Source organism: Rutilus rutilus (assembly GCF_951802725.1).
Source record: "Rutilus rutilus genome assembly, chromosome: 16".
Lineage (NCBI taxonomy): Eukaryota > Metazoa > Chordata > Actinopteri > Cypriniformes > Leuciscidae > Rutilus > Rutilus rutilus.
Window position 1 is genome coordinate 28,224,878 of NC_140224.1, and position 20,015 is coordinate 28,244,892.

Sequence of the window (20,015 nt, forward strand, 5' to 3'; positions counted from 1 at the left end):
CGACTTTTTTCCATAGCTTTAATTCTTTTTTTCCCAAAATTCGATTAGTAAAACTTTGTTACAAAAAAAAAACGTTTAGTCACACATTTTTATTTTGCAAAGTCATATTACTGGACAAATCATACATCAAAATGTCCTATTTAGAAACATTGTACTATAAGCAGAAGAGTCCCGATTCTCATTTTGACATGTCTGCCAGTAGCCTACCGGTAAGCTGTTCCCCATTGCTATTCATTTAGAGTTGGAGTTCTGACTCCAGCTTGTTATTCTGCTTTTGCGCTGTTCAATTGCAGTGCAGATCCAAGCATTGAATACCAATGGGTGTAGTTCTTTTTACTTGAGTTTCAACTGGCAATGCAATTGGATGAGGTTGATTCCAACAATCACATGGCTGTTTGCACTCAGCAGGATGACAGTGGGCTAGCTTGATGAAATTAAAAAAGTCGAGGTAGGCGCTACCATGTTGAATTTGTGGAGCTGAGCTGAAAATGGGCCAAGCGCTGGAAAAGAAAGAGGAGGAGGGGGGGAAAGCAGAGCATGAACTAAATCAAGCCCCTTAATTGGCTTGTTAAGACATGAAAGAGTCGACTGAGTGGGGTGGCCTTGAAGGAAAAGTATAAAAGGGTTGGAACAAGAGAGCAACAGACGGGAAGGAGGATAATGGAAGAGAGGGGAGGGAGAGAATAAAAAGCTAAAGTTAAGTTGACCGACAACTTTGTTTAATTTGGCCGTTTTTATGGAGTGATTGGGAAGCCAGAGCTGTTTGCAGGGGAATGAGATTGTGGCATGCACCGGGGCAGTCTGATGAAGCCATTACGGGCCTCCTACTCTCGTACTCAATCATTGTGACACATCAATAGGTGCGTTAGATGGTCATTCCTCAAAAGGCAACCGACCCACCACGCCTACAGTACTAATCGTTCCAATCATTCAGTGAGAAGCCGAGAACCTCCAGCCTCTGTAGCAGTGACCCTTTTCCCAACATTTCCTAAATCCAGCCAACCTTTTTTAGCAAAGCCAGTGTAATTCTTTACCCTTCAACTAGTTGTGGAATGGAGCAGTGGATGGATTCCTGGCAGTTCCTGGAAGATTTACCACAAAACTAGCTGTTTGGTTGGGTTAATGTGATGGAGAGCATCGTATGAAGCAATCTCAGATGTTTACTAAGCAGAGTGAGGCTTTCATACTTTCACCATCTCGTTTGGTTTGAGGTTTTTACCATTTGCCTGGGTTCATTCAGATCAATAGGCTCTTACAGTCCAGAAATAAAAGATTTAAAGAGTGAGAAGCATTTCTACTGAATTGAAGGCAATACTCTTTACTGTGTTTAGACTCTGCTGTTGTCAGTAGCATTTCACAATGTGCTTTCTTTCAGCAGCACAGCAATCAGATTACACCGTGGTTCCCCCGCTAATATTCCCGCTTTGGCTCTGTCATTTTTCTCTGTCTATGGTAAGGCGTATGGTCTGGCAAATAACGCTTCCATGTGTATTTTGGGTTTTTATAAAACACCTGGTAACTGATAGATTAATTTTCCTTGTGTTTAGGGATGCACAATATATTGGTCCTATATCATAGCATATTATATATATATATATATATATATATATATATATATATATATATATATATATATATATATAATTATTATTATTGTTTTTTATATCAGTCGAAATCAATATCCATTTTTCATATTGTACGTTATAAGATTGTGATGAATAAATTCTCTTGTAGCATTCCATTGGCCAATATTGGATATTTAATTGTGCATGCTCATTTCCATTTATATTTATATATTTTTTTCCCCCTGTCATCTCACATTCACTTAGTTAATCTTTATAAACACTAATAATGACACTGTTGGATGTAATCTTAAGCAAACCTCAAAATGAATATCCATTTTTCACACTTTGCGTTTTAATGTTGTCATGCCTAAATTCACTTGTAGAATTTAAAACAATTTAATTTAGTTTTGAGTGTTTTTATTTTATTTATTCATTCAGACAGTATATTCATTCAAGTAATATAAACTGTTAATATTGCTTGAGAATATATCAATGCTTGTGTAATAAATCAGCAGGGTTCAAAGTTCACAGGTGAATCTGTGTGTGAATGACTGATCGGAGGTGACATAATCACTCTTTCTCAGTCAGGCTCTATAGCTGGCGAGGGTGCGTCAGTGTGCCCGGCTTTGAAGCACTCCACATAACCGGATTCTTTAGCTACACCTCAGCAGGGGGGGAGGGGGGTAGGGTGTATGAGAATCCTGGGAAGCGACGTGCTCGGTACAGTTGCTTTTGTAGGGCTGCCTCCAGCCACCCACTGCAGTAATCAAACTAAGCCAGCCTGACCCACTTTGCTGCCACTATCACATGCTCGATTCCTCTCGCTCTCATCCATGTTTCCTTTGCTACCTACCATTTTTTTTCAAGACTCCCTGCCAGGCTGCCCACTCTCCACCTTGTCCACTGTTCTGTATCCACGCTCAAAACGCTCCTCTGTATAAATTCCGAAATCTCCGTCTCTACGCATCGCCGCTGCTCCATAGGCAAGCCGAGTAGGAGGTGCTAACAGAAGGAGAATGCAACATCAACCCTGCATGCCTGACAGGTCTCTCTCCCACAGAGGAAGGATGAATTAGATGGAGGGTGCTACAATAGCCAAGCTGATTCGCACATGGCCCTCTGGGTTTTACTCCCACTGGCCTCTGCTTTCCTGCCTCTGAGTCCCATGCTGCTCTACTCCCACCGCAGCCACCGGGGTGAGGATCATTACCTCTGACAAGAGCTTCTCCATGAGTAATCACCAGTGTGGGAAACCCAACAAACACCCATTTCAATTCTGCCTCTGCTCAGTCGAGACTCCTCTGCATGGTATGCATGGCATCTCTGCTTCCTGCCTGTACTGTTAAAGGAAATTTTCACCTGAAAGTGAAAATTCTGTCATTATCTACTAATCTTCATGCTGTTTTAGTCTGTATGTTCTTCCGTGGAACACAAAAGGAGAATTTTTGAAGCATCTTCATTCAGCTGTTCTCCATACAGTAGCCGCGTTTCCATTACAGAAAACTTTTGCGAAATGACGCCGTTTCCATTAACCGATCGTATGTGACTAAAACTTTGCGATAAGTCATTCCAAAAATCATGGCAAAGGACGTTGGTAGGTTTATGTACAGTATATCCCAGCCACTGCACTGGCCGTTATTATTAATCGAAGGAGACGTATGTGTGTTATCCAATCATTAATGGCAAGGAAAGACCCTTATACTTGAGAGCAGCACATATGAGGTGTTTCTGGGTGTCTCTCCCTCATATCTGCTTCGAGGTCTTGATTGTGGCATTTCTTTGAGATTTAGAATCCAGTATTCCTGTAATTATTTTGTCTTTTATGAGTTTAATAAAGAACTCTGTCTCGTATTCTGTCCAAACATACCGCGTCATCTACGTCAGGTGGCCTGTAAATGCGCAAAAACGGTTTCCATTGCAGTTTTGCAAAATATTTCTTTTTCGAATTGCCTGAAAAAGCACCTCAAGCGAGCGTAAAAACTTTTTTGCGATAAATGGGAGTTTTTGCGAAATTGACATGTTTCCATTGGGCGTTTTTTCAATTTTCAATTTTCGATTTTCAATTTCAATTTGCGCAATTTGAAGAGTTTCAACAACAGTTCATAGTGACAACCACCATATGTCCCATAAAAGTAGTTAATATGACTAATCCAAGTCTTATGAAACCCATATGATAGTTTTGTGAGGAACAGACTGAAATTTCACATTATTTCCCTTATTTCTCAAATGTCATCTTCCATTTCATATTTGAACTGGATGCTGTCGAACCAATGGTGTTCGACAGCAATGATGCGCCATTTATGATTCTGAACTAAGACTTGGATGAGATTTCAGAGGCGTTTCAAAGAGGGCCATAATGCTGGCACACCTTTCATTTGACCTAATGATATAATACACAGCTGTGAGGAGTATTGAGGCCCACACCAGCTATTCTGCTATGACAATTTGACACGACCCCTCATTAATGCATTAGCGATAATGCTCACAGTCAGCCTCTTCGACTGGCTTTCTCTTCCGCTCTGCTTAGAAGCAGCTCAGTGATAACATTGGAATATCAAAACCTTTGCTCTAACATAAAATTATGCTATTACCCCACAGAAAAAAAAAACAGCAAGAACCAAGGCATTGGGGAAAAAAACACCACTGGTTAAAGTGATTTTCTCTGAGATTCAATAAGTTGTAAATCAGTGAGCACCCATCCTGCGATTACAGCATTATTTACTCAGAGAGGCCAAGTCTCCTTTGCTGTCCTGTGCCTCTTAAACAATGAAACAGGAGAACCGCCTGGACTTTATGAACATAAAACAAGTTAGCCGACACAGTCGTTTCGCATTCCCACTATTGCAGCTGTCAGGGAAAGCAAATCAAAACTGTGAATGGCTTTTTGTTGTTGTATTTCTCTCTCTCTCTCTCTCTCTCTCTCTCTCTGTGTGACTTCAAGCACAGGGTTCATTTGTTCTTTCTCTCTGTCATTGCTGCCAACTGCTCTTTTCTAAATAATGCACTTTCCACTATAATGGCCACAGTAATACCCAGCCACAGAAATGTTTCCCTCATTTTTCAATGAAACAGCTTTTTTTCTTTTTTCTGCCTTGCAATCTCAGACAACGCATTTAGCTTAATGAGTGGGGCTGATAAAAATATCGGCTCTCACAAAATTGCCAATGCAACATGTTAAAAAATCGTTCTAATTACTATGTGACCTGACATGAAATATTTCTAGACCAGATGAGATCAAAACAACTCCCTGCTGGGCTTCTCGGCCAGCTTAAGCTGTTTTCTTTCATCCATTTTCAACTTCTTTTCTTCACTTTTCTGTTCTTCTCTTTTCTCTCCATATTTATTTATTTACAAAATGCTCATGTGCCCACGTAAAATCATGGCAATACTCTTAGGTGTTTAAATCCTTGCTTGTAACAAATAGTTCACCTAAATATAGCCTATATATTTTTTTAATTCATCATTATTTACTTACTACTCACCCTTGCATAAGGAGTGTGTGTGTGTACTTGTATAATAAGTACTTGTATAATTAACTCCATTAATTATCGTTGTATGGAAAAAAACAGTATAAAAAAATCTCGCAAAAATATCAGCATACAGGTTTGGAACAACGTGAGGGTGAGTAAATGATGACAGAAAATTTCATAATTGGCAGCAGAATTCCTTTAAGCCGACAACTGCACGCCGTAGGACAGAATTAGCACAGGTCCACAACACTGACACATTGCAGGAAGTAACTTTAAATCCACCTGCTCTGTAAATAGGCCTACAGATGTACAAGTCTAAATACCCACCAAGGTCTTTCTTCATAGTTGCATCATTAAATTCATGAACCTCCTTAAAAAATATTTGAGGCATTTCTGTCAAATGCCAAATTAAAGAATTATTACTGAGACAGATACTTCCAGTAGGCAGTGGGAAGCTGTAGCCTTGTGCCAGAAACAGAATTCTGTCCTTTAGATGCTGCTTGTTTGAATCCCCCACGCTCTGGAGGAAGGCCAAGCAGAAGGATCTGCCTGGCATGAGCGAGGTGCTATTAATCGCCTGTTCGATATAAACTCACGATCTCATGCTGAGATGTTTGAATAAGCGAGACCTTGTCATAGATTAGCATACTAACTGACATATGCGCCATATCTGCGATGTAAACATCAATGGTATACTGTTACAGTCCACCGTGATCTAATGCAGCTTTGAGGAGTTTGTTTGTGAAACGTTCCGTCTGATATAAGATCTTAGATCTTTTTCTTCTCGTCGTACTAGAAATGCGCTTTGAAATCGGTTTGTAAATATTGTCACGTGAGTCCAACAAAAAAACTAAACGGCCATCTGTATGCAGGCGTTCTTTGCCAAATTTAATAACTTTACCAAGACTGGATAGATTAGTGAGACTCAGCTATGTGGGTGGACTTTAAATGGCATTGATAAAAACAATGGCTCATGTTTTCAGGCTTTTTAAGTCGGGCTCCATGTTTCTACATGCCACCTGACATGTCCTTCACTGCTTTCCCATCTGCGTCGTCACTCACATGCACGCGTCCTCGCTTCTTCATCCCCCAGCTTCTGCCACCAAATAAAAAGCTTGTCCCAGAGGTTGTCAGAGTATGAGAACTTATAGCCACCCACATTCAGCTCGGTCCACAACCTGCACTCTCATTCCTGCTGTTTCACATGCTTTATCACTTTTTCATCCTCCTCCCCAGCTTTCGCCCTCAGACATTAAATCAGGTGATATGAGATTGTTGTCATCCTGGAATTACCAGACAACAGTCCAGCGCTGTACCGTCCATGTTAAAAGAGACATGCAAAATGGGAAAGGTTATGCGATTAAACCATCGTTTTTTTTTTGTTGTTGTTTTTTTGTCCCCAACACAAGCACAAATAAACAATAAACCATTTTTATTTTTTATTGTAAAAATATATATATATATATTGTCATGTTAAAAAGAAAGGACACCCTATTTAATTTAATGGTTTCACGTGGCAAGGCATAATAAAAAATCATCTGGTCCTTGGCAGGACTTACAATTAGGTAAATACAACTTCAGTTGAACAATAGCACATGACATATTACACCGTGTCATTATTTATCTAACAAAAACGAGGACCAAATGGAGAAGCCATGGTTGAGAAACTAAGTTCACCCTTACTGCTTCCAGGAATTAGGAGGGTAAGTGGCAGTCAGGCACTACTAATCAAATGCCTTCGATTAACTGATCATCAGCAAGCGTGACCACCTTTATAAACGCAGAAGTTCAGGCAGTTTGCTGATATGGATAATTTAGGTGTGTGTTAACATAATGCCAAGGAGTAAAGAGAAGCAATTGTTGCTGCCATCAATCTGGGAAGGATTATACAGCAATTTCCAAACAATTTGAAGTCCGTAATTTAACTGTGAGGAAGATTATTTACGAGTCGAAACCATTTGCCAATTGCCAATCTTCCTAGGAGAGGACGTTCCAACAAATTCACGCCAAGGTCGGACAGTGAGAAAAAATTCAAGAGCTATACCTCAGACTCTACAGGCCTCAGTTAACATGTTAAAGTTCATGACCGTATAATTAGAAAAAGACTGAACAAGAATGGCAAGTTTGGAAGGGTTTCCAGGAGAAAGCTTCTTCTCTCTAAAAAGAACACGGCAGCACGGCTTAGGTTTGCCACTAGATTCTGGAACAGTGCCCTTTGGACAGACGAGACCAAAGTGGAGAGGTTTGGCCATAATGCCAAACACAGCACAAATACCTCATACCAACGGTCAAGCACTGTGGTGGAGGGGTGATGATTTGGGCTTGTTTTGCAGCCACAGGACCTGGGCTTCTTGCGGTCTTTGAGTCGACTATGAACTCCTCTGTATACCAAAGTATTCTAGAGTCAAATGTGAGGCTGTCTAAAGGTTGGCCGAAATTGGGTAATGCAACAGGACAATGATCCCAAGAACACCATCAAATTTATAACAGAATGGCCATAAAAGAAAAGAATCAAGATGTTGCAATGGCCCAGTCAAAGTCCAGACCTCAACCTGATTGAATTTCTGTGGTGGGATCTTAAGAGAGCTGTTCACAAACAAATGCCCATAAAGCTCAAAGAAATGAAGCAACGAAGAGTGGACCAAAATTCCTCCAGAACGATGTCAAGGAGTAATAAAGTCAGACAGAAAATGATTACTTCAAGTTATTGCTGCTAAAGGTGATTCAAGCAATTGAATCAGAAGTTGTATGTAGTTTGTCACACATGGCTTCTCCATTTTGGCTTTATGGTTGTTGTTAATTTTTTGTTCATCTGAGGTTGTATGTACCTAATTTTAAGACCTGCTGAAGACCAGATGATCCTTTATTATGTCCTGATACATATAACCATAAGATTCAAAAGGGTGTCCTTTCATTTTACATGAGTGTATGCTCACCTGGATTTTATATTTGATTTTATGGTATTATTTTATACCATATGGTATTTATTACATATATGTTACTGTATTTTTTATCAAATTAATGGAGCCTTGGTGATCATGAGAGACTTTAAACTACTGACCCCAAACTTTTGAATGGTAGTGTATATCATTTTATTTATATACGTCACATACACGCATACGTTTAGTGGACTTAATTGTATCATTATATCATATCTATATTTCAGAAGGATGGGAAGACCTGCTTGACTATAACATTTGTGTTTTTTTTTAACTGCACGAGCAATAGATTTTTTTGGTTTTGGATAATAAAAGAAGATTGCTAGTATCTCTGCTTGCAATCCTTTTTTTTTGGATACACAGCAAATTAACTGCAAGTATTGCATTTTTTACTCTTGTGGAGCAATATATTTAAAATTTGTGACATTTTCAGTGCAGTGTATCTTTAAAATCAACACATATCTGGTTTGTTGTTGTAAAGCCCTACTATTGAGCAGTGGTTGTATATGAGAGACAATTCTTTTGGAAAACACTAAAATATAAACATTAACGAAAGTTACATATAGCCATTTAAAAATGTGCAAACAAAGGAGATGGAAGCAAAAATCCAATCGAACTGCGAGTCGTGACTCTCCCCAGTTTGGAAGATGAATGAGCTGTGTTATTTTTGCATTATTTGGACAGGGTGATGAAGGAGGCTGTGACCTGCAGAGGGGAAAGTAAAATATAAGTGACTGATTCCTGCTTCGAGAGAGAGATAGAGCAAGAGACAGCGAGAGAGAGAGAGAGAGCCTGTTTGCTGGTGAGTTACATTTGAGCGCTGTGCCCTGTATCGCATCCGTTCTGTCTTATGTCTGAGACATAATCCCGTTTTCAGCACAAAATCATTTAGCTCTTTGGCACCACGTATGTCATTAACCTGCCTGGGGTCGGGCTGCCTCTCCATTCTAATTCACTCTTCTGTTCCATCACCTAAGCTTCAGCGCCACTGTTATATATCAGCCAGACAGAGCCCAATCATCTAGCCGCCTGCTGTCTCTCTGATTATTGTTGACCAGCAAAACACTTGACCTGCAAACGGCAGCACTATGAGAGTAATCTACCTTGACATCTTTGTATCTAATGGCGTAGCAGGATCGATGGCCCGCGCGCACACCCTGTGGGCACGGGAGGCTGATTCCCCCTCTAAAGCGCGTGGCCAGCGCTGGCTGTCTGAGACACTCCGGCACACGGGCACATAACTCATTTAATTAGTCATAGTCAGGGACTCCTCTGGACTCCAGGGATTCAGAGTGTCCACTGCTCAGGTGCTGGCAGGAGACGATACAGAACAAAATGTTTGCAGGCAGTTTGACATCTGGCACTGGGGGGAAAAAAAATGGACAGCTCTCAATATCCGGCAAAAGCTAAAAATGGGTTAGTTCAAACTGCAACCCTCTTTTTCAAAATTGTTGTGAAACTCAACAGTGATTGACAAATTAATTTCCAGCAAAAAATTATATATATATATATTACGTTAATAAAATGTATCTTTTTTTTTATTTTATTTTAGTTAATGATTTTTTAATTTCAAGGAACAAATTTTTTTTTAATACAATGGTTTTGATTTGAGTTAACTGTAATGACCCTCCCATGTGATTTATTCATTTATTGCAATATTGTATCTTTGTGCAGGCTAACATTGAAATAATTTTTCATTTTAACATCTGCTCAACTTGACACATTCATGAGTTTTTACTGAAGTAACAAATTTGAGTCATATTTTTCAGTGAAACATTTGACCCAGTTCTCAAATTCAACTCACTGACTCAAGAAAACAACCAGTACATTATTCAAAATATCTCCTTTCGTTTCCCACACAGGAAAGAAAGGTTTTGAACTATTCCTGTAAGCAGTTGCATTGAAACAAAACAATTGATGGATTTCAGAAAGGCGCTCAAAATGAGCTGAGAAGCGTTTCATCAAGCTGCAGACAGCAGGGCCACAGTTTGGAGAAGAAAAAAAAAAAGTTCAATGTATTGATGCGAGGCACAGAAGAGGCTTCCCAGGAAAAAGTGGTGTGTCAGCTGCAGGTTTGATGTCCAGGCTCTTGCCCAAGGGGAGGCAGGTTGGCACCCAGAGATATTGACATGGGGACAGATCATTAGCCCTCTCTATCCACCCTGCCTGAGTCCCACGTCTCTGTTAAAGGTGCCAGTGTGCTGTTAAGGTGCCAGAAGCTTCGCCTGATAGGCATAACAGGTAGGAAGACCATGATTCCTGGTTGTTCCGCCCATTAATCTGCCATTGTGAGCATGACAAGAAGTGCAATTATTTCTTAATATGACACTGCGTTTAATGGGATGGTGGAGTTTAGAATTTCTTATGTGTTGCTGTTTCTCTGTAGGCACATGAAATATGATTACACGTTAGCGAAAATGAGATATTGCATAGAAATACAGGAGTTTATTGATTTAGAGTAGGCAGTCTCACCGCAAGATGGAAAAAAAATAGCTGTGATTTTGGTGGTGTGATGATAATTGCAGCTTGAGGTGGAGATAAAGTTTCCCAGACAGGCCAACTGAAACCGTCTTAGCTGGATTTCTCCCAAGAACAGAAATTATGTGATGATAACTTGAAGAATGAAAAAAAAAAAAAAAATTCCAGAATAACGCTGCCTTGTAGGGAGCAGTTAGTACAGCAGTATTTCTGTAAAGGGGTGTTTCTGAAGCTTTGGGCACTTTTATATCCCAAAAAATTGATTTCTGGTTTAAAATAGCAGATATTTTTCTGTTATGTAGGTCATGTGAATATCTGTCTGGAAACTTGATTTGTTTTAGCAACTTTTCAAATTCCTTTAAGCAGATTTGATTATTTTACCCTTGTCCCAACATTTTCAGTCTTAAATCATTTTAAAGCTCATAATAATCTACACAAATGTTGAAATAATCATAAAACATTTTAATATCATTGTTTAAATTTATATTATTAAAATGTAAAATTTATTATATTATATTATATTATATACATTTGATACAATTATATATATTTTTTAATTCCAGTAAAATTTTTATGATAGAAAAGACATAATAAATAAGAACTTATTTTAAATGTCATTTCCACCTCAGAATATTGTCAAAACACAGACAGAATCCTCATATGATGCATGTATTTCCACTGTTGAATATCCACTGTAAGTGGATGACTTAAATACATTTGTGAGCACATAGTTGGGTGGAAAAACAACCAGAGAATGTTTTGGACAAAAATTTTTATTAAATTGAATGGCAATAAAAGTGTATACATCTACATATGATTTGCCTGAATTGAAGAGAGCGTTTGAGCGGCGGGTGCCTTGTCCTTCAGCTCAACCTTTGGAATCTGCTCTTCATTCTGGGTCTTTTCTCCATTGGCTCATTAGAGTGAGCCATAGTCCTCTAGCACCGGGAATGGGACATCTGTCACTTTACATTTAAACAGAAGATCCTCACCGCGCACTCACCTAGGAGACAAACAATCCATCCTTATTTACCCAACACAATTGCAATTGGATTGGATTTTGGCTATGAAGGTGAGCGCTTTTCAATTTGAATCAAAACCTTAAATAGTGTTTTTATTCTCTACCACTGCAGCTTTGGAAGTCATGAATAGAGCTCGGGCTGGCTAAACATGAGTGACCTTGTGCTTATATTGAAATAACGGGTGATACGAGGAATTTAGTGAAATTAATTGTCCTCTGTGGGGTCACGATTAATTTGAAAGAGCTCATCTAAGCAAATGTTCTCCTCTGAGCTGGATTTGAACTTTTGCTACATCCTCACTAGCTGAAAACAGACTTTTACAAAAGCTGTAGTGTTTTCGGAATATAAATGCGATTGTGGATAACTCCAATGACCCGAGCGCATGGGATCTTGTGCCATGGGCATGATGCATAACCGGCCACATCATCTTTCATGAACACATATCCAGCTCGCCGCTTTAACATGTCAAACCATCAGGGAGTAGAGCAGACGCATGGACAAAACCATAAATTGACGTGCTTCGGTATTGACTTGTTTTCCCCAAATGTCAGCTTATGGTGTAGAGGTCATCGTGTATCCTCTTAAAATGCAAAGTATGCTGTTAAATAAAGATGAATGGCGTAAGGTGGCGTGTTGCCTTGTGGATTGATCCAAGTTGCCGACCCCATATATGTAGGCCAGCCCAGGGGGGTCCGTACCCCTCAACACCTTCCTCTAATCCTGCCTGGCACTGCCTGATAAGTACATTCCTTTACCTATGGTCCAATGTGAATGCTTGCATATTCTTTGGTTCTCTCTGTTTTAGCTGTTGTTTTGGAAGGGTAAAACCGGAGGGATGGATTGTCCTAATGCCGGAGTGAGCCAAAAGGAACGAAAGCAAATAAACACCCAATGACAAGAAAAGTAAATACTAATTTGAATAAAAGTTCCATCACAAATTGGCCTTCTGTTACTTATTTTAAACTTCTAAGTAGTGAGGGAGAACAAACGGCATTTGCTAATCTTGTCAGAGTGATATTTGAACAAATCAGGTGTGGCATAGCTGGAATTGGCTTTTTTAATCACTCTTAAGGCTTGAGAATGAAGGGCTGGCAAGCTGATTGATAATGATTAGCTTGATAGTGCTTATACAATGTGCAAAAAAAAAAAAAAACTTGACTACATTTTCACAGGTTTAACGCATTTTGATTGGTCTGATTTGGAACTCGTAAAATTGTGTTTTTGTGTAAAAGTCCTTATCTCAACTATATATGGCTGTTGTAGCCTAAAAGTTTGCGTAATAAATTCTATGTTGAATCAAATACGTATATGTATATATAATGTAATGTCTATTTGATGGCTTTCTTATTTAACACAATAATGACATATCCTAATTATCTTTTGAGGGTAATTTGAGCCAAATTTGATATGTGATTAATTTGCGATTAATTCGATTAATTAATTGCCACATAGTTTAATTTATTAGATTAAAAACACACACACACACACACACACACACACACACACACACACACACACACACACACACACACACACACACACACACACGTCTGGTTCACTATCTTTGTGGGGACTCTCCATAGACGTAATGGTTTTTATACCGTACAAACTGTACATTCTATCCCCTTACACTAACCCTACCCCTAAACCTACCCATCACAGGAAACATTCTGCATTTTTACTTTCTCAAAACAACTCATCCTGTGTGATTTATAAGCCTTTTGAAAAGTGGGGACCGCTGGCTGGTCCCCACAATGTAGGTGATCTCAGGTTTTACTATTCTTATGGGGACATTTGGTCCCCACAATGTAATATAAACAAGGGCACACATTACACACACACACACACACACACACACACACACACACACCTGCATAGATACATGCATACACACACTTTTTTTTTTTTTTTTTTTGCTTTACTGTATTGACATTTTTGGATCAAAATGTGTGTTTAGCTGTCACAAAAAATATCCCAATGAAAAAAAAAAAAAATCCTAAAGGCCTTATTTTCTTGTTTCTTTTCTTTTGGATTATGGTTGAATTGCAGCTTGGACTTGTTTTTGACTTGATTTCATTCACATTTTTTAGAATTCTAGTATGTGTAAACCGCCATTGTGTATTCACACATGCTGTTACAAAACACATGCCTCTCTATGCCTACTGATGTTTCAGGCCTATGAGAAAACAGTTGTCTTTATGGCCGTAAGCCCTTCTTGCTTTCCTCTTTGGATAAAGAGAAGAGTTGAACAGCATGTGTCGATTTAACATTGTCTTACATTTATACCTCTGATTCTTCTCTCACTGGCTCTCGTTTGCTCTCAGCAAACATGATATTTTCACACAAAATGTATATCTCTTAAATATATCTTTCTGTATCAATAGATCACTTTGACAACAGCAGATATTGAATTTCACATGTTTTGGCATATGCATGTATCTTTAGCACGTGGTTTTCTTTTTCTGCATGACTTAAGTCAAGAATTTAAGCCTTTGGCGCAAACACAGAACATGATTGTACGTTCGAGATATTGAATGATGTTTCATATTAAAAATTAAATATGCATGATGGTTAAGCCGAATTGGCGCTCACGATTATTCACAAAAATAATAATACATTTCATTTCGGTGGTTTTGTGTTTTCATATTTTGTATGATGCTTCCCAGGGAAGACAGGTCTGATATTTTGTACCGTAACAAGATTCATTGCTAAAACGAGGCTGAAAAGAGTCAAAGTTCACGTCTCGAGTACCACAGGCTACACCAGTGACTCTGTATCTACCAGCAAAGAGAGTCATGTTTCTTGCTCTAAGGTTGCCATGGAAACTATACTGGCAAAACAGCACCAAATGAGTAATGTCCCCATATGCTTTTTGTGCTATTGAAGGAAAAAAAAATATTTTAATTGCCCAGAATTAAGGAGAGGAGGGAGAAAATGTGCTAGTTCTGCTCTCCATAAGCTCATTATTTATTTATTTCGATTTTATTTTTTTCTCGATAAATCCTTGTGTGATGAAAGACCATCTGTCATGTCTTAGCTGTCTTTTCCTTTTCAGTTTGCTTGACTTTTCAATTCCGATTTCCCTCACTCATGGAGCGCCTGGACTCGCGGTAATGAGACTGTCTTAATTAATAAGAACGCACCCACCTAGCTCGTCTCAGAGCAATGGGAAAGACGGCCCCCTCTATTAGGCAGGACGTGCATGCTGCCCCTGACCAAATTACAGTCATTTCATTTGCTCTCCTCCTCATCACTTATGTAAAGATTCCCACCCCGGGTGGAGGTGTTGGGACGGTGTGGGCGTCAGAATAGCTGCCGAGGGAGATAAAACAAGAAAACAACACTGACAAGCAAATAAAACCAGACAAAGGGCTTTGACAAAAGCTTATGTATATATGTTTGGTAAAGGAGGTGGTTCTATTTTGGATGGCGTGTGTGTTTATTTTGCACATGTGGGGGAGATTTATAATGCAGTTTAGCCGAGCGCTGCACGCACAAAGGCGCATTCTTTGATTTTTGATTTCACACCCACGTACGTGCAAACACACACACAACGTAAGATTCGGTGGGGAAGCCGGTGGGAGCGGCAGCTCTGTTTTAGAGGGGGTGGAAGGGTGGGACTGCGGCCGGAGCGAGTGATTCTAAGGAAGCTGATGAATGGTGCCACTGATGGGTCATTTGTCCCGGTGATAGAGTTAGCCACTGCCCTTTGGGAGGAAGAATAAAATAAAGAAAGCTGGAGAGGAGCGTGACGGATCGGCCAACGGTAACAGAATAAGTGGCTGCCTCACACATGGCTACCGGATCCGACCTTCCTCTAATTGGACATTCTCGGGGAGCAAGAGGGCAGAGAGTGTGTCTCACATAACACAGAGACAGGCTGGACATGGTGACAGAGAAATAGGCATTGGGTTTACACAGGGAGGGATGCACATCAAAGATTTGACATCAAATGATATAAAGGGATTAGACTTTCTGAACTGTGGTTTGGGCCTCCAAAAAGTGTAGCACAGAAATTAAGCATTTTATTCTGGGGGCATGTCAATTTAACATGTTCACTTGGTGTGTTTAATTAATATTCTAACAAAAAATGAACGTGGTGGTCCTGTGAGGTTTACATTGGGTTTACATATATGCAGGGCTTGACATTAACTTTTTTGCTCACCAGCCACTGTGGCTAGTGGTTTTCCCACTCAGCATTTTCACTGGCCACAATGTTGACATCGATAGGGAAAAACTGCCATATAGATATGTTTAATATTTTCTTATAATTTGATAGCCAGTTTATTAGGCTGCTGTCGCTTTAAGACCTGAGGCACGTACCCATTATAGAGCTGGTAAGTCCCGCCCCTTCCGCTAACCCCACTGGACCTCTAGGATGAAAAATCGTCAATGCAAGTGCATGTGAGAAAATAATTATTTTCTGGTCCCGTTTGAATTTTGCCATGAATGTGAACATATGTTGTCTGTGAATTTTTAATCTTAATTTTTCGTGTGAAGAATGCTACAATTTAGCGGGTACTACAACTCTTCGCTGCTTTCGATTACATTAGACGGGAATCTGAAAAAAGAACAGCCCATTTTGTTTGAATGGTGACATTTGGGTACAAAACACAAACGTGATTTGACAAGTGGAGGGAAAATGTGTTATGGGGTGACGTCACATAGGCGACATGTAGTCTTTCTCGTTATGTCTTTTCCACAACTGCTAGCCAAAGAATCATACAATATACTGTCAAACTCGTAACATGAAAAATTATATAAAAAAATTCACAGACAACATATGTTCACATTCATGGCACAATTCAAACGGGACCAGAAAATAATTATTTTCTCACATTCACTTGCATTGACGATTTTTCAACCTAGAGGTCCAGCGGGGTTTTACGGAAGGGGCGGGACTTACCAGCTCTATACTGTTTTGTATAGCCAATATACTTGTCTTTATGTGAGCACAAAATCTGCGGGAATGAGTAAAATTATGCTCAATACATGCAATCCCTAGAAATTCAAGCCCTGCAACACCAACAATATCCATCAGGTGCAAATGAAACGAGTGAGTAAAAGGACGCGAGTTTGTGTGTCATTCGCTGTCGGAGAGATTAGAGAGCGAGAACCTGCAGCTGGTATTGTGTAGGGCAGGCTATCCTACGGAAGAGTTTTAGATATTTCAGTTTCGCTATGTATCGAACACTAGACAACGCTAGATTGCACCTAGTTTATAATTCCAGATGCCTTTTTAAAAGACTACAATTGACAAATGTATGTTATAAAATTCAACCCACCAAAGTGGCTAGTAGGGGTGACTGTGTTACACACCACAGCTGAAATCCACCCACATTTGGCTGGTTGGCGGGTGTTAATGTCAAGAAATGTACTAGCAATTTCAGTAACACTTTATTTTGATGACCCACTTTAGACATTCTACTAACTATAAGTAACTTGTCAAACTCATGTGAACTACCAGTCATTAGAGTATTAGAAGACTGTCCGCTTAATATCTGCTAACACTTTATTTTGCGGATCCTCCAACAGACATTATACTGACGTATCTTTGCAACTGCATGTCAACTTATTAACACCTAACCCTAACATAACAGTCTACTATAGTCTACTAGTACTCGAATATTAAAAGCAAATGTCAGGGAAATACCATTTTCTTTCCCTCACACAATTGCATAGGTGCAATTATCAAAGCATTTTCACAATTTGTGCATTCTTCATGAATCCCATATGATGCATTTCACAGCAAATAAATCAAGCATGCATCATGTTAATGCACTGAGGTGTCAAACTGTAATGCGGGTCAAAAGTGTTTTGGAATTGTTTCTAATAGCAAATCATCACCTCAGCATGTGCAGTTCAAAATTAAGTAAGACTGGCAAGCCGGCAAAGTTCAACGTGCTTTAAATAGCAGCACTTAGGAATCCCTCTGATGCGGCAAAAATATAAATACATTTAAATAATGCAAATGGATGATTTAGTATGAGTGATTCGCGGACAGCTTCCCGCGCATTAAATCCCCGGTATGCAAGCAAGCCAATGAGAACGCTGAACAGTGATGACGCTGCATAACAACCGAGCGTACGCGCCAAAGCTGCTGTGTATTTTATTTCAAATTGTAAAAAATATATATATATATTTAAATTTATTTAGTTAATTAAGCTTGACTATGCATTCACTTAGACCGTTTTCAAGCATCTTTAGCTATTGTGTGAACAATGATTCAGGAGTCGCACGTGCTAGTAAATATGTTCGTCACTCCCAAACATTGTGTGTGAGCGTAGCAAGTGTGTGACATCCTCTGCATCCGCTGTATTTTTTTTTCTTCTTTTTTTCTTCTGCAAACATTTTCCAAGCCAATCTCCCTGTGACTTTCCCCTCTCTCCACCCGGGTGGAAGGAGGAGGGGGGTGTTATCCAGGCTGGCAGCCCAGAGCACCCTTTTTGAAGCTGCTCTGAAGAGCATGGTCTAGGTAATCTCTGCTCGGCTGAAAGCCGTTTACAGAGAGAAGCAGACAGAGGAAGAGGTTATACTGGGGAGAGAGGATGCAATGGAGAGTGACGGAGAGAGAGAGAGAGAGAGGGAGAGAATGAAAGAAAGAAAGAGAGGCAGGGGATATGAAAGAAGAGCGAGAACAGAGCCCAGGCAGAGGATGATAAGGCCTGGGGGATTTCGTTGCTGTTTTGGGGTCAGATTAGGAATGGGGTCTTGCTTTTGTCACTCGAGGAGAGAAGGAGAGAGAGACACACACATCTGAGAAGCAGACAGAACAGTGTTGCATTGTGGACTCCTGAAATGAGGAGGCAAAGTCCCTCTCTGCGTTTGGTTTTTTTTTTTAGTCGGATGTAAATTCATGTTCCAGTTCCCTTTGATATTTACTCAGATTTTATGGTTTAAGGCATCAGCATTTACCAATTGACAACAAATATTATGTTTTAGTGTGTTTATGTTAACATGCTTTTATGCATTTTTAATGTTAATTATAATATACAGTAAAAAAGCATCTTTTTTGTTTGTCACCACTAACTGTTTTTGGACTTATTATTTACACCGTCCGTTCAAATCATTTGTCATCAAATACTCTGTAAACATTATAGTGAGATGTATTTTTAAATTAACAATCTTAAAATCAGCTTACTCACAGGTCATCATTTTAAGTTCGTTTTGAGCTGGTTGTGACATAATTAGTCATATTAACCAGTTTATTTAGAAATTACTGAATTTTGCTGACAAATATTCTCAGAACAGTGGTAAAAATGTGATCATATACCTTTCAGACACTGTTACTTTAGAAAGTAGCTGGCTAATTCAATATTCAATCTCATATTTTGTAATATTCATCTGTTTTATATTTATATAGTTGATTATTGCTTTTTTTCTGGTGGCTGTCTCTGCAGATAAAACACTCGAGAGAGTAGAATGGAAAGAAAGAGAGAATGAGACATTGGGCAGCAACAGAGAAACCAAAATGAGAGAGTTGCTTCACAGTGCAGTGTTGTAATGCTGATCATCAGTTCTCTATCAAAGGCAGTTCAGAGATAAAGTGATCTGATAGAACTGTCGAAACACATACTTATTCGAGACAAACACTAGCCTGTAAATGTTACCCAAAAAATGAAAATTCAGTCATTTACTCAACCTCATGTTGTTTCGAAACTAACCATACTGTTCTTTTTTTCCATGGAACATACAAAACGGACTATAAAAGCACCATGAAAGTGGTTGACGTTCAACCTTCACCATAGATGCCATATTTGATTTGAGGACTGCAGCGGAGGTGAAAAGTCTGATTAAGTTAATATTGACTTCAATTTTGGTCTATTCGTCACGCTACGCTATTGTACAGCTTCAGAAGACTTGTAATATAGTACACAAATCATATGGATGATATTTATGGTGCACTTTTTTGGCATTTTCCTGTGGTCACCATGAACATGTCGTTGAATGGAAAATATCTATGTGAAGATTCTTTGAAAAGTATAACAGCATACATATTTCAAATCGCATGAGAGCGGGTAACAGTGCTGCAATTTAAATTTCTGGGTTCATTAATGCATTCCCGAAAAACATGTTGTATTGCCATGCAAATCACAGTGAAGCTCATTATTTGCCTGGTTCTATTGCTACTGTAAACAATTATGCTTAAACTGCAAGGTTAAATAAGGTATCTAGTTCACCCAGTGGTGTCACATGCGTGAATAACAGTAAGAAAACTCTCCTGTTCGTTTGTCGAACTTTTAAAAGTACAGCATCTTCCCACGTGTCTTTTATTCTCATCACATGTTCCCCTCCCTCTGCTGCCTCCCCATTTCTCTCCTACCGTTCGGCTTCATCCTCATTCTCCTCTGTGTTTCAGATTCTTTTTGTGTTTTTCTGTATGTGCCGGCTCTTCGTCACCCCTCCCTTTCTCTTAACTGTGCTTTCACAGCTGACTGTTCTCTCTTTCTCTCTCTCTCCCGCTCTTCCACCCGTGCAGGTTCATCGGACAGAGTGACTTGCCACGCTCCGACTGCCCCCTTCTCCCCACAGTGAGTATTG

At 39.4% G+C, this 20,015-nt stretch overlaps 1 protein-coding gene across 2 annotated transcripts in view; it reads left to right on the forward strand.

Annotated features, from left to right (window-relative positions):
• Positions 1 to 20,015, forward strand: part of rbfox3a (RNA binding fox-1 homolog 3a) — a 340,080-nt gene that overhangs the window by 39,680 nt on the left and 280,385 nt on the right. For both annotated transcript variants that reach the window (XM_084434216.1, XM_084434219.1), the window contains exon 2: positions 19,954 to 20,005. The gene's annotated coding sequence lies outside the window, so the exon portion shown is untranslated. The remainder of the gene's footprint in view (positions 1 to 19,953; positions 20,006 to 20,015) is intronic.